Source organism: Bos javanicus, chromosome 8 (assembly GCF_032452875.1).
Source record: "Bos javanicus breed banteng chromosome 8, ARS-OSU_banteng_1.0, whole genome shotgun sequence".
Lineage (NCBI taxonomy): Eukaryota > Metazoa > Chordata > Mammalia > Artiodactyla > Bovidae > Bos > Bos javanicus.
In genome coordinates this window covers 100,259,921-100,275,905 of record NC_083875.1, presented here as the reverse complement: position 1 = coordinate 100,275,905, position 15,985 = coordinate 100,259,921, and the positions used below count along the sequence as shown (strand labels likewise).

At 40.4% G+C, this 15,985-nt stretch overlaps 1 protein-coding gene and 1 non-coding gene across 10 annotated transcripts in view; one reads left to right on the top strand and one right to left on the bottom strand.

Moving 5' to 3' along the window:
• PALM2AKAP2 (PALM2 and AKAP2 fusion) overlaps positions 1–15,985 on the bottom strand; it is a 511,493-nt gene that overhangs the window by 87,260 nt on the left and 408,248 nt on the right. The gene's annotated exons all lie outside the window — the stretch shown is intronic.
• LOC133253587 (U6 spliceosomal RNA) lies at positions 7,115–7,217 on the top strand. Its single transcript, XR_009738363.1, has one exon. It is a non-coding gene; the product is annotated as a U6 spliceosomal RNA (small nuclear RNA).

The following is a 15,985-nucleotide window of genomic DNA, read 5'->3' as shown; positions in this document are numbered from 1 at the left end:
TGCTGACCGCAGCCAGGAGATTCTGTGAGACTTCCATCAAATTCTACAAACGGGAAATAATAAATCTTGGCAGGCTGATACAGAATAATCATTGAAGGCAACAAAGCACTGATTTTAAAAGCAAACCTCTTTATTCAGCCATGGTTGGACTGCCCAGGGAAATATTTCAAATTAAGTACGCAAATTTCCTTAAACAAGTTGTCATATGGGGTTGCTTTCATGGATCAAATACAAATAAATGTACTGGCCTGAGGGTCAAGAGGCTGCCACTACCATTTTCCACACCACAAGAAATATTCTTGGAGCAAACCCCATGTGTATCCACAAGCTGGTTCTTATCTCTGTCGCAGAGTAGTTGTTTACTTTTGAAAGAACAAATGTGTCTTCAGCCCTTACTTTTTAAATTACTTGAGTCAACAATAGTGTAAGAGTACAAATGAGATAGCCTTCTAATTAAAACAAAAACAGTCTAAATCCCCAAGGAAAGTTTTTATTAAAACTCACCGTCACTGCAAGAGAATGAAAATCAAACAGCCAACTGATACCTAATACTATGAATATCTAAAAAAATTTTTTGCATAAATTTGCAAATAAGAATTCTTTTCCCAATCTGTTTTTTATGTCATTTCAGAATGACATGCTGCAAAAACAAAATTAAAAAATCACAGATGCTAAATATATCATGATCTTTTTAAAAAATATAGGCATATACAACTTTAGAAAAATTCTCCATAGGAAAATATGGACTGATAGAAGAAATTCTCATTGTATTTGCCAAGCAGTGGTGGCTCTAGTGGTAAAGATCTCACCAGCCAATGAAGGAGACATAAGAGACTCAAGTTCCATCCCTGGCCCCTGGAGGAGGGCATGGCAACCCACTCCAGGATTCTTCCTTGGAGAATCCCATGGACAGAGGAGCCTGGTGGGCTGTAGTCCATGGGGTCTCAAAGAATCAGACAAAACTGAAGCAACTTAGCACGTTTGCACACATGCACTCATGTACCTACTAAGTGCCAGGCCTAAGCCACTGGTGCCCTCCTCAAGATGTCCGAGGATTCAAAAAAGATTCGTACGTGGCCCACATAATGAAATCCCCTTCCCCCACCACCATATCCAGAAGTATACTGACTGTCTAAATCAGAGGTTGATTAAGAAAAAACAGCCCGTGCAGGAACCAAATCTGGCTGCCAGGGGTTCTTGTAAATGCCATTTTACTGGAACAAAGCCACACCCTTTTATTTACATATTGGCTGTGGCAGTTTTCAAGTTCTAAAGGCAGAACAGAGGTCTGTAATTGCAACATGGACCGCATGGCCAGCAAAGCCTAAAATATTTACTGCCTGCTCTTTAGAGAAACGTTTGCTGGTGCCTGGTCTATATCAAGATGTATAATGGGTTGATTGAACATTTGCTCAAACACGTTTGGACTTTCGGGTATAGGTATGAAACAGGCAGCGGATCTCAGGAACAAGAGCCCTGACCTGTGAGTCAGAGAACAGAGATGTCCTCCCAGCCTTGCACACACAGCCTTGGCAGCTCACAGCTCAGTTTCTGAGCCTGGGATTTCCCATCTAGATCTAAGGGAAGAACTAATGCCTGCCTTACCCACCTCCCAAGATGCGAAAGTGATTTTACCACTGCATAGCACAGCCACAGGTGAATGTAAGGTTATAAGAAACATAAAAGTGAACACTGAATTCGGGCTTAGAATGAGCCCCGCTAGGAGTTTTCTATGTGTTATTTCATCTAGTCCTCACAACTACCGTATTAGATGGGTACCACTATGATTCCCCTTTTACAGACAAAGGAATCAAGGCTCAGAGAGGTTAAGGGATTGCCCATTGTCACACAGTAAGTGGTAAGCTAAGACTTATGGTAAGTAAATGGTAAGTCAAGAGTCAGACTCCAGAGTTTATGTTGTTAATTACCAAGGGCACTGTTTCTCAAAACTCTGACTGAGGGCTCGCCACCAAATCTATCCACTTCATAGAACAAAGGTCTACTAGCATCATTTCTGAGACAAGTGCCATCATACCGTCTGTATGACTGCCTTGAAAGTGCAAGTGAAAGTCGCTCAGTCGTGTCCGACTTGTTGCGACCCCATGCACCAATCCATGGAATTCTCCAGGCCAGAATACTGGAGTGGGTAGCCTTTCCCTTCTCCAGGGGATCTTCCCAACCCAGGGATCAGACCCAGATCTCCCACACTGCAGGTGGATTCTTCGCCTTACTCATGTGCTAAATGTTAAGAATTGCCCATACAATAAACATTCAAGCTTTATACAGGCAGTGAAAGGGAGACCCAACAAAGATACAGGTATCTTACCTCAATAGAAGCCAGGATCAGTTTCAAATGAACAAGCAACCCAGAACAACTGGCTTGCCTGCACACTCGGAAGCAGCTTTGGTGACCCTGCTTTCTCTATACTTCTAAACATGTGCGCATAATTTAGGACCTTGCATTTTTATGTAACACAGCCCATCTAACAGAAATGTAAGAGAAAGCTTAAAAAAATTAACAACATAAAATATATTCCATAGGTACCAATGTGGTTTTTTATTGCCCTTTTCACTCTTCTGAAAAGCAATTTGGAAACACGTTTTCATACCCAAGCCAATTTACCCAGCATTTTCTTTTCTTTTTTTAAAAAAAGAAACCAAGCAGTTTTTTTTTTTTTTTTCTTATTAGAGGGTAGTTTACCCAGTATTTTCATTTCCAGGATTTCATTAGACAAAAATAATGAGGACTGCTTACAAAAGCTTTAAGTATAAGGCTGTTCACTGCAATATTATTTATAAAGGCAAACATCTGGAAGCCACCAAACCACCCAACATAAACCATTATCTAAATAACTTTCAACAGAATGTTTTGTAGCTACTGTGACCATGTGTAGGGGACACTGCCTGCACTCTTCACAAATGTCAATGTCAAGAGAAGGGCTGAAAAACTTTTCTTGATGAAAAGAGGCTAAGGCGACACGACCTCTAAATGACCCTGAATTGGGTCCTGGTTTTGAGGTTAAAAGAATATTGCTATAAAGGGCATTTTGGAGAAAAATTGACAATATATAAAAATGGAGTTTATATATTAGTACTGTATCAATATCAAATTTCCTGAATTTTCGTATTTTATTTTGATTTAATAAAATAGCATGAGGTCTTCAACTTATTTTTAAATGGTTCAGAAAAAGGAGCATTAAAACTAATATCTAAATATGTATAAAAAAATAGTCACTCAGTCATGTCTAACTCTTTGCGACCCCATGAACTATAGACACCAGGTTCATCTGTCCATGGAATTCTTTAGGCAAGAATACTGGAGTGGATTGCCATTTCCTTCTCCAAGGGATCTTCCCAACCCAGGGATCAAACCTGGATCTCCCCGATAGAGGGGCAGATTCTTTACTATCTGAGCCACAAACTCCCAAATATATATAATAATACATTATATATGTAAATTCACATATACATGAATATGAAGACAAAGTAACTATGAAAAAGTTGGCTTAAAGCTCAACATTCAGAAAACTAAAATCATGGCATCTGGTCCTATTACTTCATGGGAAATAGATGGGGAAATAGTCACACTTTATTTTTGGGGGGCTCCAAAATCACTACAGATGGTGACTGCAGCCATGAAATTAAAAGACGCTTACTCCTTGGAAGCAAAGTTATGACCAACCTAGATAGCATATTGAAAAGCAGAGACATTACTTTGCCAACAAAGGTCCGTCTAGTCAAGGCTATGGTTTTTCCAGTGGTCATGTATGGATGTGAGAGTTGGACTGTGAAGAAAGCTGAGCGCCAAAGAATTGATGCTTTTGAACTGTGGTGTTGGAGAAGACTCTTGAGAGTCCCTTGGACTGCAAGGAGATCCAACCAGTCCATTCTAAAGGAGATCAGTCCTGGGTGTTCATTGGAAGGACTGATACTAAAGCTGAAACTCCAATACTTTGGCCACCTCATGTGAAGAGTTGACTCATTGGAAAAGACCCTGATGCTGGGAGGGATTGGGAGCAGGAGGAAAAGGGGACAACAGAGGATGAGATGGCTGGATGGCATCATCGAGTCGATGGACATGAGTCTGGGTGAACTCCGGGAGTTGGTGATGGACATAGAGGCCTGGCGTGCTGTGATTCATGGGGTCTCGAGGAGTTGGACACAACTGAGCAACTGAACTGAACTGAACTATGAGAAATGTTAACAATTGGAGAGAGAAACATGAAAACTCTTTATATTAGTCTTGCAGCTCTTTTCTAAGCTGAAAGTTATTTTAAAATGAAAAACTTAAAAAATGTCTGACAAACCTCTGAGGTTTGACAGAAAACAACAAAATTCTGTAAAGCAATTATCCTTCAATTAAATAATAAATTTTTAAATGAAATTTTGTTAATGAGAAATTGCTTATGCTAAAATGAATAAAAACATTAGGATATAAAACTAGTGTTTTATATTTTTGAATTTAATATTTTTTGGTATTAAATGTTTTGGTATTTAATATTTTTTAATTTGTAGTAAAAACTATATATTCAGGAAGACATCTCAAGAATGGGTACAGTTTAAAAATATGTATATTAGAAATAAATAAGCCTAAATATTACCAGTGGCCTGTGGTTTCTAAGTGGTGATATTCTATTTGGACTTTATTTTCTTCTTATTGTTTTATACTTCTTGTGTATCTACAGTTTTTACAGTAGTATTTTGTTAATCAGGAGAACAAGTATTATAGATAAATTATAAGCTTATATGAATTACACACACATCTAATTTAGTCTTTGAACACTTCTACATACAGGCTTAATACTTCATGTCAGAGGAATCTGAAGATAAGACCTCTAAGCCTTAAACAGATTAAATACTGTTTACAGCAGCAATTTCACACTAGTAAATTTCACAACATATTTGAAATTACTTTCCACTCAAATCTCAGAAAAGCGGGGGCAGACTACAGGATCGTGCATGCAAACACTGGCACTCCCAGCCTCAGCTAGAACTTTCTCAAGCTTGTGAAACTGACAGCAGAAATCACTGTCCCCTTCTAGTTCATCTCCTACAATAATGTCTGTTATCTTAAGACATTATTAGAATGCATTTGTATGTAATTTTTTTCTAAACCATTGGAGCCAACTGTAAACCTAAGGCTCATTATTCCTAATACTTCAGTGTACATTTCCTAAAAATAAGGACTTTGTCTTTTTTTAACCTACCTAGCCACAGTACAGCTTCCAAATCATGGAATTAACACTGACAGAATCCCACCATCTAAACTTTAACAGTTATCTCAATGATATTGTTATCAACAAAATGGTTCAATCTAGGGTCCCATGTGGCATTAATTCTTGTGTTTCTTTAGTCTTCTTCAATTCGGGGTACTTTCTTGGTTTTTCATAATCTTGATGCTTAAAAAAAATTACAAGCCAGTCATCTTGTTGAATGCTCTTCAGTTTGGCCCTATCTGATATTTTCTCATGGTTAGAGCCAAATCACTGGTTTTTGTAGGAAGAGCACAGAAGTGATCCTGTGTTTTTCTCTTGCTCATTTCATTGGATGGTGATCAATGTCAGCTTGTCTAATTACTGATGGTGTTAAATTTTAATTTGTGACTATGGTGGTGTCTGCCAGGTTCCTCCACTTTGTATTTACCCTGTTCCCTCTGTAATTAATATGTACTTTGTGGAGAGATACATGAAGCTATATAAACATCCTGATGGAACAATAGGACAGTTAAAAGTTTATGCAATCAACGTACCCTTCAGAAAAAACTAGATACATCTGTATAATATATTTGCTAGTTATATTTAAGAAATATAGTACCCCCCCAAATTGTTTTTAGAACCTACACAGAGAAAAGACTTTCAATGGAAATTTTTTATATAGAAGTGATGATGTCTGGTTGTGAACCTGAGTCCCTGGAGAAACTGTGAAAACTTAATATTATTTGCCCTTTAGTTCTATCCTCGGAGCTGGCATCTAAAATACATTCTTTTTGAAAACAACAATTTTATTGAAATATAGTTGATTTACAATGCTGTGTTAATTTCTGATGCTGCTGCACAGCAAAGTGACTCAGTTAGACACATTCTTTTTCATATTCTTTTCCATTATAGTTTATCACAAAATATTGAATATAATTCCCTGGGCTATACATTAGGACCTTGTTTATCCTTCCTATATATAATAGTCTGCATCCGCTAATCCCAGACAGAGGATGAGATGGTTGGATGGCATCACCGACTCAATGGACATGAGTTGGTGATGGACAGGGAGGCCTAGCGCGCTGCGGTTCATAGGGTCGCAAAGAGTCAGGCACGACTGAGTGACTGAACAGAACTGAACTGAATCCCAAACTCCTGATCATTCCCTCCTCCATTTCCATCCCCAGTGGCAAGCACAAATCTGTTCTCTACATCAGGGAGTCTATTTTTGTTTCATAGATAGGTTCAGTTTGTGTTGTAGTTTAGATTCCACATATAAGTGATATCATATGGTATTTGTTTTTCTCCTCTGACTTACTTCATTTAGTATGATAATTCTAGGTCCATCCATGCAGCATGCAAATAGCATTACCTCATTCTTTTTCATGTGTTAGTAGCTCAGTCGTGTGCAGCTTTTTGTGACCCCATGGACTACAGCCTGCCAGGCTCCTCTGTCCATGGAATTCTCCATGCAGAAATATTGGAGTAGTTAGCCATTCCCTTCTCCAGGAGATCTTCCCAACCCAGGGATCAAACCTGGGTCTCCTGCATTGCAGACAGATTCTTTACCATCTGAGCCACCAGGGAAGCCCTCTTTTTAATGACTGAGAAATATTCCACTCCAGTTAGAACCAGACATGGAACAACGGACTGGTACCATGTTGGGAAAGGAGCACATCAAGGCTGTATATTGTCACCTTGCTTATTTAACTTATATGCAGAGTACATCATGCAAAATGTCAGACTGAATGAAGCACAAGCTGGAATCAAGATTGCCAGGAGAAATATCAATAACCTTAGATATGCAGATGATACCAGTCTTATAGCTGAAAGTGAAGAGGAATTAGAGTCTCTTGATGAAAGTGAAAGAGGAGAGTGAAAAAGCTGGCTTAAAACTCAACATTCAAAAAATGAAGACTGTGCTCACTTTGGCAACACATATACTAAATTGGAATACAGAGAAGATTAGTATGGCCCCTGCACAAAGATGACACGCAAATTTGTGAAGCATTCCACAGTTTTAGGTTTGACAGAAAACACAAAATTCTGTAAAGCCATTATCTTTCAATTAAAAAATACATAAGTTAAAAGAAAAAAAAGATCATGGCATCTGACCCCATCACTTCATGGAAAATAGATGGGGAAATAATGAAAACAGTGACACACTTTATTTTCTTGGGCTCCAAAATGACTGCAGATGGTGACTGCAGCCATGAAATTAACAGATGCTTGCTCCTTGGAAGAAAAGCTGTGACCAACCTAGACAGCATATTAAAAAGCAGAGACATTACTTTATGGACAAAGGTCCATATAGTCAAAGCAATGGCTTTTCCAGTTGTCATGTATGGATGTGAGAGTTGGACCATAAAGAAAGCTGAGCGCTGAAGAATTGATGCTTTTGAACTGTGATGTTAGAGAAGACTCTTGAGAGTCCCTTGGACTGCAAGGAGATCCAACCAGTCCATCCTAAAGGAAATCAATCCTGAGTATTCATTGGAAGGACTGATGCTGAGGCTCCAATACTTTGGCCACCTGATGTGAAGAACTGAGTCACTGGAAAAGACCCTGATGCTGGGAAAGACTGAAGGTGGGAGGAAAAGGGTACAACAAAGGATGAGATGGTTGGATGACATCACTCACTGGATGGACTGCACATGAGTTTGAGCAAGCTCTGGGAGTTGGTGATAGACAGGGAGGCCTGGCATGCTGCAGTCCATGGGGTCGCAAAGAGTCACACACGACTGAGCAATTGATCATGACTGAGTGATTAAACTCAATTGAACTGAATATTCCATTATATATATGTACCACATCTTCTTTATTAAAATACATTCTAGACTCATGTGCAGAGAAGGCGATGGCACCCACTCCAGTACTCTTGCCTGGAAAATCCCATGGGCGGAGGAGCCTGGTAGGCTGCAGTCCATGGGGTCACGAAGAGTCAGACCCGACTCAGCGACTTCACTTTCACTTTTCACTTTCATGCATTGGAGAATGAAATGGCAACCCACTCCAGTGTTCTTGCCTAGAGAATCCCGGGGACGGGGGAGCCTGGTGGGCTGCCGTCTATGGGGTCGCACAGAGTCGGACACGACTGAAGTGACTTAGTAGTAGCAGACTCATGTGAACTTCCTTGTTTGTTCTTTCAACAAAAGTCTTTTAACTGAGATAAAGCAGGCTAGGCTAACCATGACCCAAGTCTGTGGATCACAAATAGGTCTTTGTAGAACACACTATAAATGTGTCAGCCATGGCAATGCTCAGGCCAAGTCACAAGACTTGCTTCAAATGTTTCTGTTGAGAGGGGCTTCAGGAACTCCCATGGGAGATCAACCCTTAGTCTTTTTACTTAAGCATTCCCCCCGCCCAAAGCTTTGTGTTTATCTGAAAACATAAGACCAGCGATGACTCATTCTTGCTCAGGATCTGTCATTATGACAGATGACAGGGAATGACATTAAGGAATGACAGGGAATCCGTCATTAAGATGGACTTACAGATAGAGATAGAAGTTCCGGGGTTTTACACAAAGGCTCATTCTGTGCTTGAACATTTATGATGAGGATATTCTGAGAGCAATGCAGAATCAGTTGTAATTTTCCTTTCTTGTACCTGGCAAGCACTGTGGTAGAAATCTTTCCTAAGGCAATACTTAATAGTTTGCGTTGGTTGCTGTGTGAATTCTTGGACCTAAGGATAAACAGGGATGTACTTCTACTCTTCCTGATTGTCTCAGATTTCCATTTTCTAATGAAATGCTCCTAGAGTCTCACATTGAAGTCGACATGCTAAGTGAAGCAAGGAATGAAAGAGGAAAGCCAGCTGGGTGAGCCCAAGAAAGAGGGTCATTTGTGGTAACGACCAAGGTGGAGTTGGGGCCAATCTCTAGAGGGGAAATGAATTAAGTAGCCCATGAGGTGAGAGCAAGATTTAAGGAAGAGTCATTGAATCAAAGTGTAGGTCTAAGAGCTGGCTGCTCTCTGAGGTGGGATATCTGGGCAGGCATCAACATGGAAGATTATGCCTCCTGGTGGTCCATATACCTCTAGAGCATTTACGCTGTATAAACACTGCTTCCCCAAACAAGACATGGCTTCTGCACATAAGGAGGACTGTTTCCTAATTCTGTCAACCAATGTCCTCCCCATCCTCATCCCCTTCCCTTCCTTCAAACCCTTAGTGCCATTCTCAGACCACGGAGGACCCAGGACAGGTCATGTCTCTCAGGTCCACCTTCAGTTTTTTTTTCCCTTTTTCACAAATGACACCATAGGCAAATTCTGTCACCGGCATGATTCTAGAACAGTCCAAACTTAGCAGAAGACAGTTTTGGGAGACTGCTGATCAATCAGGGACTGTCCCATTCTGCTTGGTGACCTGCCGGGCAAGATGTGGAGCTGGTCCAGAGTGAGTTCATCACTCCAAACCATCCCAGCATGGCTGCAGGGTGTATGGAGAGGCTCCTTTTGCCCTCGTGGTCTAAGCTCAGCTCTCCTCCGTCCTTCACACACAGGCAGAAAGCGCAGGGCTATCATGAACCCTGACTCAGTGCTAGCAGCCTGGTCCTGGACATCCCAGCCTGTTTCTCTTATGTGCCACCTTGGCTGATGAGCATGGGTTACTATTTATGAGAAGCAAGAATTCACTGGGTAAATTCCCAGAGCATAAGCTAAGGGCATATCTTGAAAGGCTGCCATGGAATCCTGCCCTCACTCACAGCGGAGAAAAAGACAAAAGGAGAAAGGGTGGGAAGGGAGCCAAGGAGGGGTCACGTGAAAGGCCAGGGGAGAACAAATGTGTTCTTCTTTGTTGCCCTCTCCACACTGCTCTCAGAGGTCCTCACCGGCCTTGAGCCACCTGCAAGCACCCCCAAATCCACTCTCTAGTGGCCACCTGGGAAATGTAACTAAATGATGAAACTTTTAAAAAAAGTTTGAATGTTACTACCTTAGATCTGGTTTCTTAATAGCGCATCTAAATGCACGCACATAAGGAGGACTGTTTCCTAATTCTCTCTCAACCCATGTTGCTCTCAACCAACCTGATCCTTTCATATTTCAGTATTACCGACAGCCACTGCTGCACTGGAGGTGGTGGAATTTATTCTTCCAATTTTCCCACTTCTTCTATTTTCTGTTTTTACCTAGATTATAAGACTACTAAGTTGCCTAATAATAAAACTATGTAGACAAGGAAAACAGATGACATTATGTCTACAGTTTTAATGAAACAAGATAAATCTTGAAAATGTGTGCAGAGTGACATGTATCACCCAGGCATCCGAAGTTGTTGACTGAGTTAAATTTTACACAAATGTCAGCTTTCTTTTTCTTAATCATTCAAAAGACAACAAACAAAAAGGCATAGCCTGTCACTTTAAGGAGTAGAAAATTGGGTTGAAGTCTATGGAAAATGATGAAGATTAAGATTTTCTCATTTTTATTTTCTATTTCTCCACACACCCCGCTCCCAACCTATGTCAATGGTTTTATAATGAAACATGGTTGAAAGTTCTTTTATCAACTGGATTAAGCAATACACTTCCTTGAATGTAGTGTTATATTGGTTCAGAGAAAATTTATGATAAAAAAAACTGGAATACAATACAATGAAATAATAATATGAACTAATAATAACTCACCCCTCAGTGTTTCCCTACCACTCACTCTCTGCACTATCTATGTATATTGACAAGAAAAAATCATAAGCAAGTATTTTTTCTTACTTACAATGATCTTATAGATCTTGTATATTATTAAATGAATCATATGGAGTCCAAGGCAAAACAGTTAATATCACAGTGATATCCAGAACACAGGTATCCCAAAAGTCATCCACAGGTTCTTAGAACTCCATAATACTACTGCGTCTAAGTGAATTTTACAGAGTTTTAGCCAAAACTTACCCAATAAGAAACAATAACAGTACCAAAAACCCTGAGACTATACTCATTTTCCATGCATCAGTGAGGCAGGGCAGCTGTTGCACAGAAAAGTTTCTAACCTAAAAATAATTGATCATCAATGAAAGAAAACCAGAAGGAGGAATTATACAGGACCTGACGCCTCAACTGAGCCATGAACTACCAAAGACATCAAAAGATGAAATACGTCCTGTGGTGGGTGGTACTCAAGTAAGAAGGCTTTCCAAAGGCAGTGAGTACTTGTAAAATTTAAGAAAATGCAGAGTCATTTTCATCTTTATAGTTTCCTTGAGAAAAGAAAATATTTGGGACCACTCCATAATATCCATAAAGATTCTATTTAATCCTGTATTACAAGTTGAACAGTTACTATTTACCAAGTATCTATTAGACTCTTTATATTTTCTTGTTGTATTTCAGTCTCTAAGTCATGTCCAACTCTTTTGTGACCCCATGAATTGTAGTCTGCCAGGCTCCTCTGTTCATCAGATTTCCCAGGCAAGAATACTGCAGTGGTTTGCCATTTCCTTCTCCAGGGGATCTTCCCGATCCAGGGATTGAACCCGAGTCTCCTGCATTGGCAGGCAGGTTATTCACCACTGAGCCATCAGCGAAGCCCCCTTTATATTTTAGGTTAAACTATATGAAATTTCTAATACCTGACCATCTTAATCTATAAAAATAGTAATTTCCAATGGATTCTACTAATTCACTGCATCTAATGTCTAATTCAAACCTTGCAAGATGGGAATTATAATTCCCATTTGCAGATGAAGAAATAGATTTAAGGAACAAGGGTCATGTGCCCCAAGGTCATGAAGGTACCAAGAAGCACCAAGTTCCCACCCGGGTCTCACAGACCCCAAAGCCAAAGGTCAGGAGCCTTTCTGTCAACAGTACAGCCAGAGTGATCTGGGCTAGTCCAGGCAGGTAAACATGCATTTAGTAGAATACAGAGCTTAAATAATCACAGTTAGTCGACTAACTTTTTGAAATATACTTTGTACCACATGTCAGTTCGTGTATCACCCTGACCAAATTACTTAACAACACAAGTCTTCTGATCCGTAAAAATGAGAGGACTGAACTAATAAAGGCACATAAAGGACAGAAAGGCATGGACCTAACAGAAGCAGAGGATATCAAGAAGAGGTGGCAACAATACACGGAAGAACTATACAAAAAAGATCCTCATGACCCAGATAACCACGATGCTGCGATCACTCACCTAGAGGCAGACATCCTGGAATGCGAAGTCAAGTGGGCCTGAGGAAGCATCCCTAAGAACAAAGCTAGTGGAAGTGATGGAATTCCAGTTGAGCTATTTCAAATCCTAAAAGATGATGCTGTGAAAGTGCTGCACTCAGTATGTCAGCAAATTTGGAAAACTCAGCCGTGGCCACAGGACTGGAAAAGGTCAGTTTTTATTCCAATCCCAAAGACAGGCAATGCCAAAGAATGTTCAAACCTACCGCACAACTGCACTCATCTCACACGCTAGCAAAGTAATGCTCAAAATTCTCCAAGTCAGGCTTCAACAGAATGTGAACCGTGAACTTCCAGATGTTCAAGCTGGATTTAGAAAAGGCAGAGGAACCAGAGATCAAATTGCCAACATCCATTAGATCACTGAAAAAGCAAGAGAATTCCAGAAAAACATCTATTTCTGCTTTATTGAATACGCCAAAGCGTTTGACTGTGGAAAATTGTTAAAGAGATGGGAATACCAGACCATCTTACCTGCCTCCTGAGAAATCTGTATGCAGGTCACAAACCATCAGTTAGAACCGGACATAGAACAACAGGCTGGTTCAAATTAGGAAAGGAGTACGTCAAGGCTGTATATTGTCACCCTGCTTATTTAACTTATTTGCAGAGTACATCATGCAAAATGCCAGGCTGGATGAAGCAAAAGCTGAAATCAAGACTGCCAGGAGAAATACCAATACCCTCAGATATGCAGATGACACCACCTATGTGGCAGAAAGCAAAGAGGAACTAAAGAGCTTCTTGATGAAAGTGAAAGAAGAGAGTAAAAAAGTTGGCTTAAAACTCAACATTCAGAAAATGAAGATCATGGCATTCGGTCCCATCACTTCATGGCAAATAGATGGGGAAACAATGGAAACAGTGACAGACTTTTTCTTTTGGGGCTCCAAAATCACTGCAGATGGTGACTGCAGCCATGAAATTAAGACACTTGCTCCTTGGAAGAAAAGCTATGACCAACCTACACAGCATACTAAAAAGCAGAGACATTACTTTGCTGACAAAGGTCCATCGAGTCAAAGCTACGGTTTTTCCAGTAGTCATGTATGGATGTGAGAGTTGGACTGCAAAGAAAGCTGAGCGCCAAAGAATTGATGCTTTTGAACTGTGGTGTTGGAGAAGACTTTTGAGAGTCCCTTGGACTGCAAGGAGATCCAACCAGTCCATCCTAAATAAAATCAGTCCTGAATATTCATTGGAAGGACTGATGCTGAAGCTGAAACTCCAAAACTTTGGCCACCTGATGTGAAGAACTGACTCATTTGAAAAGACCCTGATGCTGGGAAAGATTGAGGGCAGGAGAAGAAGGGGATGACAGAGGATGAAACAGTTGGATGGCATCACTGACTCAATGGACATGAGTTTGAGTAAGCTCTGGGAGTTCGTGATGGACAGGGAAGCCTGGCATGCTACAGTCCATGGGGTTGCAAAGAATTGGACATGACTGAGCAACTGAACTGAACTAAAGGATTGATTAGGTCCTTTTTCATTTCCTTAAAGTTGAATAATAAACATAAATATAACACATTTTTAGTTTTTAAAACAATTATCATAACTCTTTGGAAGCTATCCAGCCAATAGAGAAAAGTTTAAAGTAGAAAGAGAACCTCTTGCTAAATTTCCCATTCTCCTCTAACTTTGGTGCTCTGTACCCATCTGAAATATCATCAGATCTAAGTGTGGGATGCTAAGCCATTCCCTTAGCATCTCTGAGACTCAGTTTCTTACTGTGCAAAATGGGACAGGGTGATGTCAGCTCAGCCTCCTCTCAGGGGAAGAGGAGTGTATTAATGCAGGTGTATCAACGCAGGTGAAAGTGTTTCCACAACGGGTCGTCTGCAAGGTTTTAGTAAGACTTCGTTGGAAGTCGTGTCACATGCTCCCCTCCCTAGAATTTTCCAGGATACCCATCAGGTGGGAATGCCTGCCAGCCCTCTTCCTCCCCCGGGTCTCCCCATTCATGAGCAAGCAGCTTCCCTCAATGAGTCAGGACAATAAAGTTCGGCTTCCCTGAGCTAATCAGATAACATTAGAAAAAATGGAAAAAGCCACCAGATATGATTCAACCACAAGAAGAATTCTCATAAAATTATTTCTGAATCATGTTCACATCATTCCTGATAAATCAGACTAAGTGGAAAGCAGGGAGTGTGAGGGGACCACCGGGAGTCACTTCATTATGGCCCTAGGTCTGCCTCACTTGTCTTCCCAGAGCCACAGGTTCTGTGAGGCCGATAGGCTGTTTGGAAGCTGTCATTTCATCAGTGCCTCCCAGTCATCCTACAGCTTTAGAACCTACTTGATTAAAAGACCTGAAGGTTCTGTGCCATTGAGAATATGGAAGGGTTGAAACTACCCACATTAGTAAGCCACAAGAAAGACAGGCAGTGGTTTTAACATACTAAAAATGCACCTGTCTCATGATCAAAGGATATTTTTCTCTATTCCTAGGACAAACAAATGTTTAAGTCAACTAAGAGTCAAATAATAATTAATATCCATAGTTTCCAAAACACTTCTACATGGCAACTTACTTGATCCTGAATGGTTGAGGGAGAGAAATTTACATTTATTAAAAGCATATTATTGAAAATGCATGTTTTCATTTCGCCAGCTACTCTGGATTGGTTCCTGCACAGAAACCACTAATCATCCGTATGATTAGCCCCATTTTGCAGTTTGCAAAACCAAGGCTTCGGGAGGTAGAGAACTTGATCAAGTTGTTCTGAACGCCTCAGTTCTACAGGATTCTTTCCCTACAACCTAGCCCTTTGACGAGGATTACTAGTCTGTGGATTACTCTATGGCTTTAGAACATAACAGTTTGCAAATTAGGTCGAGCTGTCACTGAAAACTGTCAACTTCCTTCCTACACTCTATTCTCGTTTCTGTATTCTAAGGTCCTTCCGAGGTGGGCCGTCCTACATTCTGTTAACCAAGGGCTAATATTTCTGGTGCCCAGAAGTGAGACAACCAACAGAAGAGTGCCTCTCCACCACTGGAGAACACCCCAGACCCACAACTGGGGCAGCTCAAGCAGGGGTTCCTATATCGCTTTAGTGTTACCATCAGATAATATCAAGCCCAAATACCTCTCAGTAACTGCACCACCACTCCAAATCTTTACTTTCACCCTATTCAGTTGCCCATTTCAAGGGATGTTGGACAGAAGTCTGAGCAGGAAAGCAGGAAAAGAACAAAATTAGCCAAAGAACGAAATTAGCCAAGAAACCTGCTGGAGACTTCATTGTATTTAGACAACCCATCATGAAAGTTTATTTGAGTAAAATATACAACCCCAAAGGATTACACATTCCATGAAATACGATCTGCCCCCAGTTCTGTAGATACTCAAAATTATGGTATTACAGGGGAAAAAAGTTTGGAACATAAACAAATACGAATCTAAACCCAACCTGGGAAATGCACTTGCTAAATCCTCCCCCGGTAAAAGCCACAAAAGTATTTCAAACACCGCGGCCTTATCCTTCTTCAGAGATTTTGACAAAAAGAAAAGTCTCCAAATTTAAATAAAGAAAAGAAATCTCCAAGTTTGATTTTCACTTGTAATGGCAAACAGATGAGTACATCCAAAGGT